The sequence below is a fragment of the Nothobranchius furzeri genome, chromosome 3 (assembly GCF_043380555.1).
Source record: "Nothobranchius furzeri strain GRZ-AD chromosome 3, NfurGRZ-RIMD1, whole genome shotgun sequence".
Taxonomy (NCBI): domain Eukaryota; kingdom Metazoa; phylum Chordata; class Actinopteri; order Cyprinodontiformes; family Nothobranchiidae; genus Nothobranchius; species Nothobranchius furzeri.
Window position 1 is genome coordinate 85,531,422 of NC_091743.1, and position 15,672 is coordinate 85,547,093.

Sequence of the window (15,672 nt, forward strand, 5' to 3'; positions counted from 1 at the left end):
CATTTATATTGAGATGCTCAGGCCGAGTGGTGTTAGTTTGTCCACTCCGAAGGAGCAGATGTATGCGAGAGACATGGATGATCAAACAAACAAAAGAACCAAGAAGAAGTTTTCAACCCAGAAACCGTTGAAAGCAGAAAGAGACAAGCTCTGACACAGGCTCCGTGTTGTAACCATCCAATTTGCCTTGTTCCCATTTACCTTCCTCTGTCATCACAAGGGGAGCCACTGGGGGCCATGTTGGGGCTATCTTCACCTCCACCACCACCTTTAAAGTCCTGCACAGTGATGCACATGGCCTTGATGTTTGCCTTGTACCCAACATGCAAAGCTATCATTATCCATGCCTCTTGACAATCGCAGGCCCTGTCTTTGTTACATCTGCAGCGCTTTGCCTTGGGCGATGACATGACTGTACGGTTGATCTCTCCTTTTTTACATATCGCTCCCCGTGTCTCCCCGTTTTTCTCCTCTCAGACCTTCCCTGTGTTTGGATCTGACTCTGATTTGACAAACTGGAGAATATTTTACCTCTCAGCCCGCATGACACCTCTGTCGCTTTGATCTTCGGGGCGGGTTTGAAGATGACTTGTTTCACATTCGGGCCACAAATGTGTACTGACGCTTGACAAACTTTAGTTCTCAGGTTTGCTTTTTGACGAGATGTTTTTCGTATTTTTTTTCTGATATTTTATAGAAAACCAGCTTTGACAGAAGGGACTCACTATATAACTCTATTCTCTGGACAAAAAAAAAAAACTGATTCCAAAACGAAATTTGGTTTTGTTCTGCAGCCAAAAAGAGAGGAGTTAGATCTCCAAACCAGTAAAAGAAAAATCTATTTAGTGCAAATAATAAAAATGATAAATAACCCATACTTGTACAGCACATTTCAGAGTCAGAGGACTCCAAAGTGCCTTACAATCATTAATAAAAACTGATATTCTCTACATTTCAAAGACAATGATTAATAAACTCTGACTATTAGGGATGGGTACCTTTGACATTTGAATCGATCCGGTACTAATTCCCCGTACCTACGAATCGATAACGGTACTTAACGGTACCAATTTTCGATACTTTTGAGTGTTTATTATTTTAATTCTCTTTTATAATTAAATATATATTTTTCTCAATATATAACCCTATTTGATAAATATCACGATAAATATCACAATAAATAACATTCAACTGTTTGTATTTTAACATTGTCCTTGTAGTTTTATAAGCTGATCATTAAACTGAAGCAAACATCTTTACTGTGAACTAAATTTACTGTGTATCTTCATTCCTTTTGCCGTCCTTTTTCATTTGATTTTTTCCTACTGGGAAGTTAGAATTTCCGAGGAGAAAGCAAACGCACCATTAGCTGATAACAACGGTGGCAATGGAAGCTAACATGTCAAGCTAACGTTATCGTAAACAGTTTATTTAGCTGCTGGAGCAGATTAAAACGATGATGCCTCACACTTAGATCGTTGTCACTGGTTTCATCTTCACCCAGTTACCCATCACATTTAGTAAAGTGAAGCCAAACTTTAGAGCGTGTTCATGTTCTAGTCGGAAATTCAGAGTTCCGAGGAGAAAGCGAACGCAACATTAGCTAAACGGAAGCTAACATATCAAGCTAACTTTATCTTAAACAATTTATTTACCTACCGGAGCAGATTCAGATGAGGATGTCTCACTTAGATCGTTGTCGCTGGTTTCATCATCACCCAGTTACCCATCACATTTAGTGAAGTGGACCCAAGCTTTAGCGTGCGTTCTTTCTACCATGCTGCTCTGTTTACAACTCGCTCGCAGCGACCGACGACATAACGCTCTTGCGCATGCGCAGCTGTCTTGGCAAGTTCTCGTTATGAAGGACGGGTACCGAAACGAGGCACCGTTTGAAACGACGTGAATCGGTGCTCAGTCGGTACTATGGAATTCCGTCGGTACCTTAAAAAGTACCGAATTCGGTACCCATCCCTACTGACTATAGGTTGGAACAGACTAAAAGTACCAGAATTTCAATTCATATGTAAGTAAATGGCTCATTTTGTGTTCAATTTGATAGTAAAACAATCCTAAATTCAAAAGCATTCTTCCGCTTTAGCATTTCTTTTTTGCTTGTTTTACACTTTTGAACTCTGTATATTTAAAGAAATGACCAAATACTTTTAGTAAATGTATTTAATAATATTTGTTGGTTTTGCCCTCTTTTAAACATGTAGAAAAATTGTCTAACATGAATAAAACCACTTAGTAAAAAATAGAAAACTTTTTGTAAAATTTCATAGAAAACTGCAATGATGGTAAAATTATTGGTAATACGTTATAAATTGTAATGATTATTTCTAGTGTGATATTTGTTTAAGTTGTAGCTTGGAATGGTTTCAGTTACTTTATAATTTATTAGGATGAAAGACTTTCAAGTGTTCAAAGTCTGTTAAAATGAAAAGTTGAAAATATCCATCCGTCCATTTTCTTTCGCTTATCCAGAGTCGGGTCGTGCAACCCGAGTCGAGAGGCCCAGACTTCCCTCTCCCAGCTTCTTGGGCCAGCACTTCCCTGGCCAGGTGAGAGACGTAGTTCCTATGTGTGTCCCGATATAATATGCGGGGACTCGGTGTTTCAACAAACACATATTATGACCCTTTTGGCTTTCCATACAAAATGTATGGAACAAATGGTTTTTCAGACATGAATTATGAACCAACTGGCTTTCCATACTAGATTATGATCCATTATGTTTGACGTGCAAAAATGCTTTTATTTTTAAATATTCAAATTATGACTCTTGGCTTTTCATAACAGAATTATGACCCATTTGGCTTTCCATGCTTAAAAGAGAGCCTTTATACTTTTAGAACACTGAATTATGAACCATTTAGTTTGCAGGGGTGCCCAACCCTGGCCCTGGAGGGCCGGTGTCCGGCAGGTTTTAGGTTTAACCCTTCTTCGACACACCTGAATTCATTCTGCATGTGATTAACAGGCTTCGGTAGAGCCTGATGAGCTGCTGCACAGGTGATTCAACCACTGAATCAAGTCTGTTGGAGCAGAGAAACCACAAAACCTGCTGGATACCGGCCCTCCAGGCCCAGGGTTGGGCACCCCTGAATTAGAGCATCTGTAAATGATGGCTTAGATTGATTAAGTCTACCATTTCTAAAGTAAATCATCAGTTTCTAAACTAAACATAAATCTTCTTCCTTGCCTTCTCAACCCTCTGGGTTTGCAATAGTTAGAACCTACCTACCTGGTTACTCCACATACGTGTTTCATGAGCACTTTTTTAACTCAGAAGTACCCCTGAAGGACTTAGTTGTTCGTCCTTTTATCAAAACTTATTTTGAGCCTGAGAGGGTTAACAGTTAGACGTAAAACGTGTTGTTGACAGCTTTCGGTGGGTTTTTCATACAACAGGGATCTGCTGATTGACTCCACAGAGGACTGTTTCCTTTGTTACAGAAGTTTTGAGATGAACCGAGTACTGCTGAGTCAATTCTGATCAATTATAAGAATATCCAAATACTGCACTTATTTACATTTGTATTTCAACCCAAACTCAAAGCTCTTAATTAGTTCAGCCTTCAGTCTGTCAAATCATCCTCTGCTGGACATCTGGACCCAATGTTTATTGAGATTTCTCCCAAAAAAAAAACACATAAAATTAAGTATGTAAAGACACAGTCTGATTATAGATTAGGAAATTATTCATTCTTGCGTTTACAAAAGCATTTAGGATGCATGAAGCATTTCTTTACTCCATAAATAATCAGTATTGATGCTTCTGCTGTTTCAGTGTGTTGCACCAAGAGATAATCCACATCTGCCACCCTAGGGATCGCTGAGAAACCCCACATAGGGAGTCGACCACAAGAGGTAGCAGTTCACAGCGTGTCTCACAAACCCACAGCTGATGTTTAGACAAACGACCTTGATCAGCGTCAGTGGAATCACAAAAGTCCCCTTAAGCTGTTTTCTGGTGTCACAATGGCATCAACGAGGCTGAAAACATCTGGTTGGTCAAGACGGACTCGGACACTTCCTGTTTGATGTTTGGTGGTCAGCAGGAAGTTGGACTCAAACACAGCAGAAAGGCCACGCGTTATGAATCTACTTTGTTGTATCATTTGTATCATGCTGTTTTTTTTTTGTATCTTGTGTTTATGTTTATGTTTATGTATTTAGCAGACGCTTTTGTCCAAGCGACTTACAAGTGCTAATCAGCATGCTGCCCTTGAGGCTAACAACAACAATAACAACAACAACTTGACATCTGTCATGAAGAGGAGGGAACAAGGAGTGGACGGTAGAGAGGGGGGACGGGTGCAGGGTGGGTGCTAGTTTAGAACATGCTCTCTGAAGAGCAGGGTCTTCAGGAGTTTCTTGGAAATTGAAAAGGAAGCCGCTGTTCTGGTAGTGCTTGGAAGGTCATTCCACATTTGTGGAACGATGCATGAGAAGAGTCTGGATTATCCTGAGCGTGGTGTAGGCACTGCTAGCCGAAGATCCTGTGATGACCGGAGCGGCCGGGCCGAGACGTAAGCCTTTGCAAGAGGATTCAGGTAGATGGGAGCCGTACCATCTCGGACTTTGTATGCTAGTGTTAGCAATTTGAATTTGATGCGTGCTGCTAGCGGTAGCCAGTGGAGCTCAATGAACAGAGGGGTGACGTGTGCTCTTTTTGGCTGATTGAAGACCAGATGCGCCGCTGTGTTCTGGACCATTTGAAGAGGTCTCACAGTACAGCCTGGAAGACCAGTTAGAAGGGCGTTGCAGTAATCGAGGCGGGAGATGACAGTAGATTGCATCAGGAGCTGGGTGGCATGTTGTGTTAGGTATGGTCTGATCTTTCGTATGTTATACAGCGCAAAGCGGCATGAACGAGCAACAGAGGCAACATGATCTTTGAAGCTCAGGTGTTCATCAATCACAACACCCAGATTTCGAACTGCCTTTGAAGGAGCCAGAGATAGGAAGTCATTTTGGATTGAGATATTGTGCTGTATGGATGGTTTTGCTGGGATGACAAGTAGTTCAGTTTTAGAGAGGTTGAGTTGGAGATGATGGAATTTCATCCATTTTGATATGTCAGAGAGACGGTTTGATATTCGTGCAGAGACAGTGTGGTCGTCCGGTGGAAATGACAGAGTTGTGTGTGTGTGTGTGTGTGTGTGTGTGTGTGTGTGTGTGTGTGTGTGTGTGTGTGTGTGTGTGTGTGTGTGTGTGTTTCATTTTTTGTATCACATTGTATCCTTAAACCCGACAGGCTCTTTTAGTAAAACAAAACACTAAACTGATTTTATCTAAAATTATATACATTTATTTGTTAATTTAAAACATTTTTGTATATTTAACACATTAAAAGTTCAAATCTGTGTGTTAAACTTTGCAGAACCTAAGATCAAGAACACTGTGGGTCTGTCTTAAGGGAAGGTTAAACGGAAGCTGAAGTTTCATCAGGAGGAGGTTTCTTCATTTTCCCTGCAAAGCTTTGGAGACAGACAGAGCCGTAATGCAGCTGCATGCAAAGTGTGCTGATTAACTTGCATTGTCTTTCAGTTAGCTAAGCTAGCACGCTGAATCCAAATGAAGCCGGAGACGACGAGGGAGCGTCAACGCCACAGAGCTTCTGATTCCACCACACCACTCTGACTCTCTCCCTATCTCCATGCCCAACATCTATTTCAAGACCCCCAACCCGGGAAATTAATAATGGATGCATCCTGTCCGATTTTAAATCTGCTCTAATTAGGTCAGGAAAGTTTGGGAATGAAAGGTGCGGTCCAGGCCACGTGGTCGGGGCTCTCAGCGGGCCGCCACTTTTATGTGGGGAGAAAAAGTTGAGCGTGGACCAGAGAGATGGCAGGGCGAGGCCGGTGCCAGCAGCGCCATGCAGCACAGGGACGATGAGCCAAGGCTGGAGACGAAGATAATATAACCAAGAAGTGGCAGCTTCAGAAAGCCTCTGGAAAAAAATAATAAAAATACACCAGGGAGATATCAACTGTGGGTCTAGACCGAACAGAAGAGCGAGAGCTGTCTGTTTGTTTGGACTGCGACTGCTGAGAAATAATTATTCCCTTTTAATTACAAGTTAAAGAAAGGAAAGCTCGGGCTTAGAGGGGGCAAACGCTGCTGCCCAGAGCCAAACACCCAAGGACTCGCAAAGCAATGTTATCACCTTTCACACGCCGCCGAGCCAAAGAACAAACCACTTTGATCCGACTGCAAGTGCACTTTGGCCAACTTGGGTGGCACTCTGCAGTTTAGGCAGAAACGCCGTGGCGGGGGGAGTTCAGAGCACTGCAGGGAGGAGGAGGGGGACAGATGAAGGTGACAGCTTTGGAGGTTAACCTCGATTTGAAGTCCCAACAGGGACGATAAATCCCACAAGGCTGCGCATCGTTTTGATCTTTCACATCTAGCTCACGCATACGCTGCCAGTAATATCTCTTCAGGACAGACTGGCAGACCTAAAATGCCTTTCAAAGCTTCCCACACTCACTTCTTCACTCCTCACAGAACAATGTGCCTTATTTGTGATATGTGTTTTTAGCCAGCAAAATAAGTAGTGAATAAATTTGAATAGCAAGTTCGTCTTACGGCTGAAGATTGGCAGACAGCGGCAGCTCCACTGATTCAAATGATGCCAGCCTGCTTAGTGGAGGCGATCCAGATGGAGCGTCGGTTCAAGTACTGTAAATCTGCCTGATTGGAGGAACGCAGATATTTGTTGGAGAAGGACGGCGGCGAATCAGGTCCAGCTGCGACAAACTACCTGCTGAAAAACTTTAAAACACGGTCATCGCCTTACACCATCTTTTCCTTATTTGGCTTTTGTCTACATGTTAAAGCTGCTCCACGTTGCTCATTAGGATCACCATAGTAACCACCAGTCAATCCTAAAGTTAACAGGAACCAAAAAGTTTGCCTCAGACAAACAGCTGCTGGGTGAAGACTGGAAATCATTTTGAAAAGCATTTCTCAAACTACGAGCAGCAGAAGTCTCTTGTAATTTTTACATTTCTACTGTCTTTTAAGTTAAATGTTTGCTGACTTAAACGGACTCTTTACTTTTTGTTAAGAGCTGCTAAACCACTGAAGTCTACAGAAGTATGAGTGTGAACTCTCTGAAGGAATTTGAGAGGACACGGTCAGTATTTTAACTGGGAGAATCAATCAATCAATCAATTAATACTTTATTAATGCCAGAGGGAAATTAGAGTTTCAGTACACACAATTCAGAGATCAGACATACATGGGCAAGACACATGACAAGAATTGGTGACTGTGGTCATTCGCAACCCGAGTTGCGCTACCTTAATAGAGATAAGAGGGTAACATGAGGATTGGTTCAGGTGGAGGGAAAAAAAGGCACTTCAGAGTTACCCTCCACAGGGAGGGCAGCTTTGCTCTGCAAAAAAAAAAAAAAAAAAAACACCTCAAACAGATACGCCACAGACTTCAGACAACACAACATGAGACTCCATTAGGAAGGCAGGGGGCAGGGCTGGCATCCTGTTTCCCCCAACGAGAGCAGCCATCTGCGGCGCTCAGCCACTGTACAGTCACAGGTGGGAGTGAGATCTTGGGAGAAGAGCAGAGCACATTGACTTCTGCAGGTTGATGACCTCACCAGGCTGAAGTCCACCAGCATCTGTCTGCATTCCTTCGTGGGGGGTTGTAGCTGCTCAAGGCTACCAGGGCGTCGGATTCGGATAACAAGAATGTGTTTGGGTCAGGCTGAGATAATTTTGCTCTCTGCCTTCAGTCTTTAAACTTTGATCATTTCCAGTCCTTCAGTGAAGCCAATTTTGGATTTTTAAACTTGTCCATACCGTCCGGTGACTCTCTCCAAGATGACATCCATTTTGCGCATTAACACCGGTATCGCTGCTAGAACATTGTCCAGCTTACGATTCACCTCGAGTAACGTCCCAGTCTGTGAGGTCTCCACACGGACGGTGTTTTTCGTGGGTGCGGGTCGCCCTCCAATCGCTCCCGTCTTCCCAAATTTCCATAAAACCAGATATCCTCCCACTCCAATCAGGAGAAATCCAGTGATTGTCAGGCCGAATATCCACACGTCTTCGATATCCTCAATGGACAGCTGGAAGAGGCATATGATCTTCCATTCCTTCCAGGAATCCAGCATATACCCCACCGGGTGTGTCTCCTGTGGGCTTGTGGGAGCCCCCTGCTCCGTTCTCATTGTTGAAAAAATCTTATCAGTCGCGTTGAATGACCAATTTATCAAATCCATGGTTAAAAATAGGGTTTTTCAGAAGAAATGCAGAGAAGCGCTCTGTGGGCAGACAGGACAAAGAGCCTTGGGAAAAAAGAAGCTGTTCAGATTCAAACTGAGGCTGTTCACAACATGTGAGACAGGTTTAGGGTGACCATACGTCCTCTTTTCCCCGGACATGTCCACTTTTCACTCTCTGTCCGCGGCATCTGGGGGCTTTCTTGTAATGATGAAAATGTCCGGTTTTTCATCCAGGAGCAGGGATCGAATTACGGAGGAGCTGGATATCCTACACATCCAGGGGAGCCGGAAAAACACTTCTACCTATATTACATCATTTATGGACTCTCAGCATACCAGGGTTCTTTTGAGCGGAGAGCAGAAAGAGCGGCAGAGCGCTGAAAGTTGGTGCGCTCCAGGCAGCTGTGTCCAGCGCACGGTCCATTCTCCAAGTGGCCCAACCAAAAAACTATTAACACACAATTGTTCATGTCTGCTCATGTTCTCTACTTTCTGTCTTATTTATGCCTGAAGCACTCTGCTATTGCGGAGCTCATCACCTGATAATATCTCTGAATGAGACGGTGAAAACTTCCAGGGCCACTTACTTTGCTCAGCTGATTGCTGTAAACAAAAATAACTCTTAAAGTCCTGTTTGACACCATAAACCAGATTGTTTCTCCTCACGCCCCGCTTGTGCCATTTTACGCAAGGTCTGACTCTAACGACCTTCTAGCATTCTTTGAGAATAAAATCAGAAATATCAGGGCAAGTTTTTCACCCCCATCTACTTCCTACCCCCACCCCCACCCCCCACCCCACCCACCCCCACCCATCCAACCCCATCCCTCTCAATCACGGTCTGTCTTTACTCCTGTAGATTTCCAGGACATTTGCCTCATTCAGAAACACATGAAACCAACCTCATGCCCTGCTGAATTCATTCCTACTACCTTGTTAATCAGGATGTTTGACCTAATTGGCCCATGCATTGTAGATTTTATTAATTTATCCCTATAATCTGGTTCTGTACCATCTATTATTGAACCCATCCTTTAAAAAAAACAAGTTTGGACTCATCTCAGCCTATAAATTACAGACCCATTTCTAAATATCCCTTTATCTCAAAAATACTGGATAAAGTTCTGGCAGATGAACTGATTACTTTTCTGGAACTACACAACAGTTTTGATAAATTCCAGTCTGGTTTTTCGTAAAAAGCATTCAACAGAAACAGCCTTGCTTAAAGTTTCCAGTGACATCATGATGGCTGCAGACAACGGGGCGTTCACAGTGTTAGTATTGTTAGTTCTTTCTACAGCTTTTGACGCTGTTGATCGCATCACCTTAATTAACAGACTTGGTGACTCGGTGGGGATCTCTGGAGTTCTAGACTGGTTTAGATCGTATCTTTCTAACAGAAGTTAAAGTTTCTGTATGAACCAAATCATGTCAGATTCTTCTGTGGAGTACCCCAAGGCTCCGTTTTGGGTCCACTGTTGTTTCTACTGTACATACACCCTCTTGGGCAGATAATTGACTCTTTTCATAATGTCTCATCACCTATATGCAGATGATATTCAGCTGTACTGCTCCTTTAAGGATTCTGAGTTCTACAAACTGTCTGAATTACTAGAGTGTCTATCAGCTATCACCAGCTGGCTAGAAGATAACTTCCTCCAGTTAAACTCTGAAAAGACTGACTGTCTGATCATTGCCCCTGAGAGAATAGTTTCCCTGGATTAGTCTAAAACTTGGTCATCCTCTGCCGTCAAGACAAACTTAAGGAATTTGGGTGTTATTTTTGACCAATCAATGTCTCTTGAAGGTCACTCAGAAACGTTGGTCTGAAACTGTTTTTATCATTTAAGAAATATCTCCAAACTGTGAAGGTTGGTGTCAAAACATGAACTTGAAATGGTTCTCCATGCCTTTATCTCCTCCCGTCTAGATTACCGGAACTCCCTCTTCACATGTTTTAACAAAAAAAAAAAAACTCGACCGCCTTCAGTTGGTCCAGAACTCTGCAGCGAGGCTCCTAACTGGAGCAAACAGCAGAGCACACGTCACTCCTATTCTAGTGTCTCTGCACTGGTTACCCGTTAACTTTAGAGTTCGTTTTAGAATCCTGACTATAACTTTCAATGCTCTACATGGTCAAGCTCATCCCTATATTACTGAACTGTTAAAAGCCTTATGCTCCAACCCGAGCCCTCGGGTCCACCCACCAGAACCTTCTGAAAGTTCCAAAGACCAATACAAAAGTCGAGGTGATCGCTCCTTCCAGACTTGCACTCCGACTTTGTAATGATCTTCCTTCATCCTTACGCAGCATTGACAGTCTCGACACTTTTAAAAAGCAGCTAAAGACCCTTTTATTTAAAGCTGCTTTTATCTAAACCTTTAGTTTTCTTATTTTTAACTCAAATTTTTCATCTTTCATCTGTTTATGAAATTTTATAATTTTATGACTTATTTTTTCTGACATTAATCTGATTCTGTTTTGAGAGGATTTTGATTTTATGATGTTAATCTGTTGATGATTTTATGGCTTTGTTTTGATCAATGTGAAGCACTTTGTGATTCTATGTCTGTGATGAGTGCTATATAAATAAAATTTACTTGCTGTGCTGTGGTGATTTCACCTCACTGATGCAGCATCGAAACGCACTCTCCGCTTTGCGGTCAGGAGATCCCTTTGATCTGCTCAAAAGTTACTGATGAGGTGAAAAAGTAAGAATCCTGGCAGCAGTTTTTCTGGAGAGTTTAGAGGAGATGCAGGAAGATGAGAGACCGACAAGACATAAACAAAAACAAGAAAACAAAACAAAGTGTTGAAAAGTAAAATGTAGGTAGATTTATCCCCCCTACACGTTTTATAAAAACAACAAGTTATACACATGTAATATTTATACACTTGATACAGTTTAGATGACCTTCAAAACTCAGTCACACACCCAGGGCCGTTTCAAGGCATTTTGGGGGCCAAGACAAAACAGAACACTCCCCACCCCTCTAACTGGACTCCCCAGAAGCCTCTGTGTAATCCGTACCTTCTCCAGGAGTATTAGTTAGTTACATCCCCGAGGAGGTGTTAAAATGTGAAGGAGGGGGTAACATAAGAAACATGGGTTTAAAATGGATGTAATTGTCATAAAAGGTTATAAAAAAGTGCAGATGGTGAGCATTAATAAAATCAGGGGCGGATTTAGGACTGAAGAAGATCCGGGGCTTAACACACACACACACACACACGACACGCACTAGTCAACATCATATATATATATATGTCTTGTACCACATAATTTTTTATCTGAAGCTACATGTTAAGCATATTCAGGGCAGAGTATTGTTCCTGTTAGTGTTTAGTGTGAGATGATAGTAAATATTCCCTTTCTTTCTCCAACAACTTTACCTGATAGTAAGCTAACTTTAGGCAAACCAGCAGCACAACAAATATTTTCAAATAAGACTCACAAACCTGAGTCAACACCAATCTCATCAAAGCTGGGGTTCTGTCATTGTACTTTTTGTCTAAAAAACATCCTTATGTCCATCTTCACTCATGCGTTTCAGGCAGAGACTGTAGAAGAAGCCGGCTGCTGAAGGGCTTCTTCAGTGGTGGAGGCTCAAGCTTGGTTTATGCTTGACACATTTACTTTACGCTTGGTGATGCGGCTCGCGGATGGAACGCGCTTCACAACTTGCAGCGTTTATGGTTCATGTGGCTCATCTCTGCAGTGAGCCGATATTCTCCCAAACTGTAGGGGGCAGCATGGAGCTCTACGGCACGCATCCAACACTACACCATAGTAGAAGTAAAAATTACTGTTTACAACATGGCATTCCAGCATTTTTAACAGCGTCCTCGTCTTTTCCGACAGTGCGAGCTATTTCTCTCCAAGAATTATTAACAACATGTTGATCACGGTGATCTCTGAGAGCTGAATCATACAAATGGCTGTATTTACGAACCTCTGCCATACTAGTTCTTGCCAGTCCGCCATGTTTTTCCGCGTCCGTCCGTCCGCGTGGCTAGAAATTTTCCGAGGTGCGCGTTGCGGAAATTCTGGGCTGTGCGGAGGCACGGTGGAGTTGTTTTACAAATCAAACAACTGTTGCTACACAAACACGTTGATACTCATCTGCACTTTCCTACTGAGCCAGATGAAGCTTCTGTGATATAAGTTAAATAAGAACCAGCAGGAATTTGGCCTCTGAAACGGGAGCAAGTTGGAATTAACGTGGTTTCAACCAAGTTTGCGGTTTTAAATAAAATGTTTGGATAGCTGAAAATGTCAGGAATCGTTTAGAGACAAATCTGTTCACAGAGAAGGACTCAAATAAGACCTTTGCTCCACGTTCTCCAAGCCTTCTTACCTCCAATTTTTAACTGCTGTTCTACACCCCTCCAACAACATCTCTCCGTGCATGAATCACAGGTTAAACGCTCTCCTTTCACCACAGACGGCAATATAATTATGTTTTACAAGTCGGCTCTTATCTGCAGCCTCCTCCATTTCCTCGTGTATTTTGAGGGCTTTTCAGAGATGCTTTACGGTGCATCAGGTTGCTGCTTCTCCGTGTCGAACCACTCAAAAGGTCCCCCTCGCACTAAAAAACAAGCATGAGAAACCTTTATGGTGCAATTTGAACTCACAAGGTGTGAAGACTGGTGCAGAATAGAAGTTAAATGGTTTTCTCACTAACTTAATACAGTGTGTATGAGATAATAAGTGTGGAAACACTTTATAAAGCCTTAATATCACAGTGCTTATTCACTTAAGTAGGCTCACGTTCAGTCCATCTCATTTAAACACATTAAAGCAGCTAATAGTTGGATTTTAGTCTAAATATTAAACGTATGTGTGCATCACTGCAGACGCAGCGCCAATCCGCATGTTGATCTCATGCTCCAGCTTTCCCTCTCTCGTGCACAAAACCCTGAGATACTTCAACTCCTCCACTTGGGGCGGGAGACCTGGAGAAGGCCTTCTACCCTTTTCTGACTCATGACCATGGTCTCGGATCTAGAAGAGCTGATTCTCATCCCAGCTGCTTCACACCTGGCTGCGAATCACGTTCTGTTGAAGCCAACAGGACCACATCATCTGAAAAAAACAGACCGAATCCTCGGGTGATCAAAACGGACGCCCTCAACACCTTGGCTGCACCTAGAAATCCATAAAAGTTATGAACAGAATCGGTGACAAAGGGCAGCCTTGACGGAGTCCATCTCTCACCGGGAACGAGCCCGACTTACTGCCGGCATGCAGCTCTGGTACCGGTCATGCAGGGACCTAACAGCCCGGATCAGAGGACCAGAAATTTGACTTTTTGTTGTTAAAAAAAACATCTAATCTCATAGGATATGTTCTATGTAATCTGAAATAATCTCGATGAGGAGAAGCAGTGTCTCCATGTTGAGCTCCTATGGGTAAAAGTGAACCTCATCGTGTCTGTATGCTGATGAAGGTTCTCCGTCATCCAGGTCATGGTAATCAAAAGGGTTCAAATGGAGGTAACTGGACTTCTTTAGTTTCTTGAAGATGTTTTGCTTCTCGCCCGAGGAGCTTTGTCAGTTCTGTCATCTTCAGAGGTGTGTCCCTTGTCCTTCAGAAGTAAGTGGTCAGCAGAGTCTTGACTTGAAGAGGTGTCTCTCCTGTGTTGTACCATGCGCTCGTGTAGAAGTTGCCCCAATGTAAAGGTTTCATGGACTCATCTTGTCTCTAGTGAGGCCAGTAGGGATGGGTACCTTTGACATTTGAATCGATCCGGTACTAATTCCCGGTACCTAGGAATCGATACCGGTACTTAACGGTACCAATTTTAGATACTTTTGAGTGTTTAATATTTTAATTCTCTTTTATAATTAAACATATATTTTCTCAATATATAACCATATTTGATGAATATCACGATAAATAACATTCAACTGTTTGTATTTTAACATCGTCCTTGTAGTTTTATAAGCTGATAATTAAACTGAAGCAAACATCTTTACTGTGAACTAAATTTACTGTGTATCTTCATTCCTTTTGCCGTCCTTTTTCATTTGATTTTTCCTAATGGGAAGTTAGAATTTCCGAGGAGAAAGCGAACGCACCATTAGCTGATAACAACGGTGGCAATGGAATCTAATTTATCAAGCTAACGTTATCTTAAACAGTTTATTTAGCTGCTGGAGCAGATTAAAACGATGATGCCTCACACTTAGATCGTTGTCGCTGGTTTCATCTTCACCCAATCACCCGTCGCATTTAGTAAAGTGAAGCCAAACTTTAGAGCGCGTTCATGTTCTAGTCGGAAATTTGGAGTTCCGAGGAGAAAGCGAACGCATAATTAGCGAAACGGAAGCTAACATATCAAGCTAACGTTATCTTAAACATTTTATTTACCTACCGGAGCAGATTAAGATGAGGATGTCTCACTTAGATCGTTGTCGCTGGTTTCATCATCACCCAGTTACCCATCACATTTAGTGAAGTGGACCCAAGCTTTAGCGTGCGTTCTTTCTACCATGCTGCTCTGTTTACAACTGGCTCGCAGCGACCGACGACGTAGCGCTCTTGCGCATGCGCAGCTGTCTTGGCAAGTTCTCCTTATGAAGGACGGGTACCGATACGAGGCACAGTTTCAAATGACGTGAATCGGTGCTCAGTCGGTACTATGGAATTCGGTCGGTACCTTAAAAAGTACCGAATTCGGTACCCATCCCTCAGGCCACAGAGGAAGATTTCAGATGCTTGCATGATCCAGAACTGAAGTGAAGCATCAAGCAACACAAGAAGTCCAACTTGAACTATTTTATTATTAGGATCAACATGAACTCTTGTGACACTCTCTGGGATTCATCCTTCCGGGACTTAAACCACATTATCGGTACTAAATAAAGCAGATTTGCTTAAAAAAAGCCCTGAAATTGATAAAAATGTATATAAAAGCTATGACCAGCTGCATTTAAAAAGTCTCAAAAGACAAAGCATGCGATGACTTGATGCGAGAGCTACAATTATAACAATTATGCTCCACAAAAGACACGAAAGGACAGGTGTCTTCAGGTAGGGAAAGTCCAACTGTGAGCTCCATCAGCCCGTCTTTGTCTAATCAGCTCCTATTGTCACTACTGTTGCATTCCTCATTAGCTGCCTTTGTTAACATGCACGTTTAATTATGCTAGTTAAAGGAGCGTCGGAGGAAGTCAAAACAAACCTGCCCGTTTTATTGAAAAGGCGGGAGGACAGGACAACCCGGAATACATGACGAATGAAAGGAAAATGGAATGAAGGCAATCAAACACGGACAGTTAAATTAAAATAAAAAATAATAGAAAAATTATCAAAAGCAAGGAGATAAAAATAGTTGGAAAAACAAAGTGTTTTTATGAGTGAAAACACCTGCCAGGCTGCTGCTGATCCCTGGGGAGCAGA